This window comes from Pinus tabuliformis, chromosome 5_2 (assembly GCF_031772625.1).
Source record: "Pinus tabuliformis cultivar Carrire ecotype Pingquan chromosome 5_2, CPIR1, whole genome shotgun sequence".
Classification (NCBI taxonomy): domain Eukaryota; kingdom Viridiplantae; phylum Streptophyta; class Pinopsida; order Pinales; family Pinaceae; genus Pinus; species Pinus tabuliformis.
Window position 1 is genome coordinate 439,252,900 of NC_142306.1, and position 4,408 is coordinate 439,257,307.

A 4,408-nucleotide genomic window follows, 5' to 3' on the forward strand; every position below is an offset into this window, starting at 1 on the left:
TTACATTAAAAAAACACATCAACAATTTTATAGAAATTTTGACTTCCTTTCTTTTTAATTTCATAAAAAATTAATTAAATAATTAAAAACAAACATCAACAATTTTATAAAAAAATTGACTCCCATAATTTTAATTTCATTGTATTTTAATGAAAAAAAATACAACAACAGTTTTTTATTTTATTTTTAATTACGTTTTCAATTTTTTTATTTTATTTTTAATTACGTTTTCATTCTTATTTTGAACGTAATTACCGGTTTTAGATTTTCAACATAGTTTGATGAAATCAAGAATTATTCTCTTTAGAATGATTTTTTTCAGAAGGAAAAAAAACACTATATTATATTGAGGCAATATATACAAGATGTTCTGATGGATCTTATAAGAAAATGGCTTGTACAAGATGTTTTTGATGGATCTCTAAAATGATGTATAACCTTGTCTTTCAATTTTCACCCTACCTGTCCACATCTTAACCTACTCCGCTCCAGATTCATGGATGCACAAAATGTCAAACGCGTAAATAGAACGGAATCGAGCCTGCGTAGACTTTATATATAATTTGATGGACTCCATAAATTTAAAAGCTGTGCAAGAAATGCCAAGCGCGCGTATCTGACGAAGTCCAGCCACCCAGCAAACCCGCGTACACTTTGACATCTTTATGTCGATTGCGGATGCAACCCAAAATATTCGATGAACAGGGGCGAGGACGAGGTCAACTAAATGGGGCTGTAACCACTTTCAGTCTCCAATCCAATTAAACCTATTAAAAAAACATCCATTCAAAGGTATTATGGCGTAATGCCCACTATAAATTCAGGTTTCCCGAAGGCACAATTCGCTACCGTCTTCTTTAAATTTTTGCGCGTGTCCAGAATCAGGTGCCATGGAGATCAAGCGCTTCACCTACATGATGTTTGTTTCGGTATGCCTCATTTTATTAACCGCCCAGCCTGCGAAAGGCAGCTATTTCATTGCGTGGGAATCGGCAGGGTGTAATAACCAGACAATTCGATACACCAATTGTGGGTGTTCAAATATCAACGACAAATTTCGCGGAGGATACGAGTTCGTGTATGAAGGGCAGACTGCGGCCGCTTACAACACCGAGCTCTGCAATGGTCCTCCCCACACCAGTTTCTCTGGCAACGTCAGCGTTAAAGATTGCGGAGGTTTCGGTTGGAAGAGTTTTTTCATTCAGTGCTAAGTAGCAAGCATTCGAAGCAATTTTTTTTAGCGAAGCATTTTTATTTTTATATATTAGAGTAGTGTTGGATAAGGGATCATTGTGTGTTTTGTTAAGGCATTCTGTTATGTGAAGTCATGGTTTAATTCCCCGTTAGATTGTAGTAATATATTTGTTTTGTTAAGGCACTCTGTTATGTGAAGTCATGGGTTTAATTCCTCGTTAGATTGTAGTAATATATTCGATATGATAAAGATGTAGTGTTTCCAAATTTGTAGTGATATATTAGATATGATGAAGATGTAGTCTTTCCAAATTTGTGGTGATATATTGGATATGATGAAGATGTAGTCCTTCTAAGTTTAGATAAAGTTAACATTCTTACCTTAAATTACCTCAATATAACTTTAAAAAATAACTCATTATTTTTAAATAATTAATTTTGAATCAATTAGTATTATTAATTCTCATTAATCAGACTGTTAATTTCACTGCTCTACTAAAAAAACATAATTTGTATTTGGATTACTAATAGTCATATAGAGTTGTGGGGTCCTTTATCCCATAAACTAGAAATCTTATACACTAATTTGATACTTGGTTTGACAGTAACGTTAAAATTAGATGATGATAATAGTAATAATATTCAAAACATTTCATTTATACTAATTATTAATTTTTTTAAACAGTTATTATTTTACCGTGAATAAACAAAAACCAATTTGTATGCCAACACAGTTATCTAATACTTTGAAATTACATGTCCCTTGTACGTGAGGTGGCTGGGTTCCTAATTAATTTTGCAACCTCAATTTCCATCTGAACTTTCTCAATCATTTGCTAGGCAGCTCTGGTCCTTTCAAGCTCTTGAATACTACACCTTTTCTCATAGGAGGTCATGACATAGAATGTTGTGGTTATTGTTGCTGCGTACTTTTTCATCTTGGTGTTGGAAGTGAATCATCCCTGGTTTTTTTTTAGTGTTTTATTTTAGTTACAAAAGCAATTAATTGTAATTATTAGGTTAGTTTAGTTTCGAGGTTGTAGTCTAATGGTTATTTATCGAGGTTTGGTTTTCATTCAATTTCCATAAATTCTGCAATCTAATTCTAGACAAAACTCTATATATCTAAAAGCTACTCCAAACCCAATTTCTTCTATTGAATACAATGAATACCACTCTACGGCAACAAACCCATGAATACCACTCTACAGCAACAAATCCAGGAATACCACTCTACAGCACAACAATCAAACAGCCATGGATGCAGAACACATATGTCTCAGAGAATAGTTACCAAATAAGGAGCCTCCTATGACAGCAGCATTCCATGAAATTAAATGCAGCATTCTTAGTGTCACCTTGCATGCTGTATTAATTGCTCGCATGTTGGGCCTCAATCACCAAATCCACTCTCCATTTTTCTAAGCAGTCGTGCAGGCTTGTATTTGCAACTCCATCAGGGTGGCATTCGATGTACAATGGAGTAAAAGCTAAAAGGTTAATGCGGAGGGCTGGCTTGTGCCAACGGCCATACGTTTCCGCCTCCTTCTATGTCTGTGAGAGGTTAGAATTCCTTTTAAAAAATTGAATTTAGACATAGTTATGATGTAAAAGTGTAATAATGAATTCTTAAAAAAATATGACATTGAACATAAAGATGTGGAAATGTTGATAGTGATTTAAAAGATAATTCACTTTTCAAATGAAGGGTATGGTAATTTTAAGTGGTCAATTAAGAGATAGGGCATATGTATTTTAAGAAATTGTAAATTCAAAATCCAATAGAGTATATATATATATATATTTTTGTAAATTTGATAATTAAATAGCTTTTAATAATTAATTATTGTGAGAAATAATTTTTTTTTCTTTAAACAAAAAATCTCTAATAATTTTAAAATGTTTTTATTTACTTTATCATTCATGATGATGAATCAGGGGGTTGGATGTTTAATTCAAAACAAGAAAAAGTGATGTGATTAATCAGAAAAAACAATTTTAAACATTATGGATCATGGAAGCTTACTTTCAGAATTTTAGAATTAAATTACTATTAACTATAATTTTAGAATTAAATCACTATTAATTTCAATAATAAATTTCATTTTTCACATCAATAATTATGTTTTACAATGAAGTATAACAATCTCATGTCCACAACTTACTTATTGGAAGAGAAATTCAAAGCCATGCAACAAAGGTCAAATTTGAAAATAGAAGGGTGTTGTCTAACACTCATCTTAGATCCATCTTAAGTACAGAGCTAATATGAGCCGAGAGTGCAAATGCTATGCGTAATTTTTCATTGTTTAAATTATATTTTTGAATACTCTATAGAGTATATATAAGACCAAATAAACATTTTAACCAGAAAAACTTATGTTCTCATGATATATACATATTTTTTCTAAAATGATATATAACATATACATAATTGACATTAAAATATTTTATATAACATGTACATTTTATCAACAATTTTTTTTTATTATTAATATATTTTTAAGTATATGTCAATATTAATTTGTATTAAAATATTTTATTGACAACCCACATTAAATAATGATTTATATAGAACATTAAAATATTTCTTTTAACATTTTTTCTTTGTAAAAATATATATAAAATTGATTACACAAATTAATTAACATAAATTTTCAAATTATTTATTTAAATCATCAATTAAAATATTTTTGGAAAATATAAAATTTAAACATTTTACTCACACATTTTTATTTCTAATTACTTTATAACAAATTTATTTTTTATTACAACAAATTATTTTTTATTATTATATTTTACATTATTTTTTTTATTTAATACCTAATTTATTTAAAACTCCACCAAAACTTTGGGCTCGTGCAATAAAAGTCAAAGGCGCATATGGAAATTTGTGTCGGAAAAAAATAATATAGTTTGATTAATTTTTATAATTATTTTAAATTTTTGAAGTTTCAAAATTTTAGTTAGAATCCAGCCAAATGCATGAAAAGCACTATACGCCCAATGGCCACTAAATTCGGGTCCCCCAGAGGTACAACTGACCCGTCTTCTTTTAAGGACCTGAGTTAATGCTAATTTCAACCTCTTGTTCCTCCCACGGTTCTCTTGTCTCGCTGCGCTTTCAGTTATTTGTCCTGCACAACATATTTCTCCAGATTCATTGGATTGTTCATGTCTAGACATTAAAGTTTTTGGACAACCTATTTCTCCA

The 4,408-nt window shown here is 30.2% G+C and overlaps 1 pseudogene; it reads left to right on the plus strand.

The window, feature by feature from the left end:
• Positions 1-793: 793 nt before the first annotated feature.
• LOC149159557 (antimicrobial peptide 1 pseudogene) lies at positions 794-1,272 on the plus strand (annotated as a pseudogene).
• Positions 1,273-4,408: the final 3,136 nt, after the last annotated feature.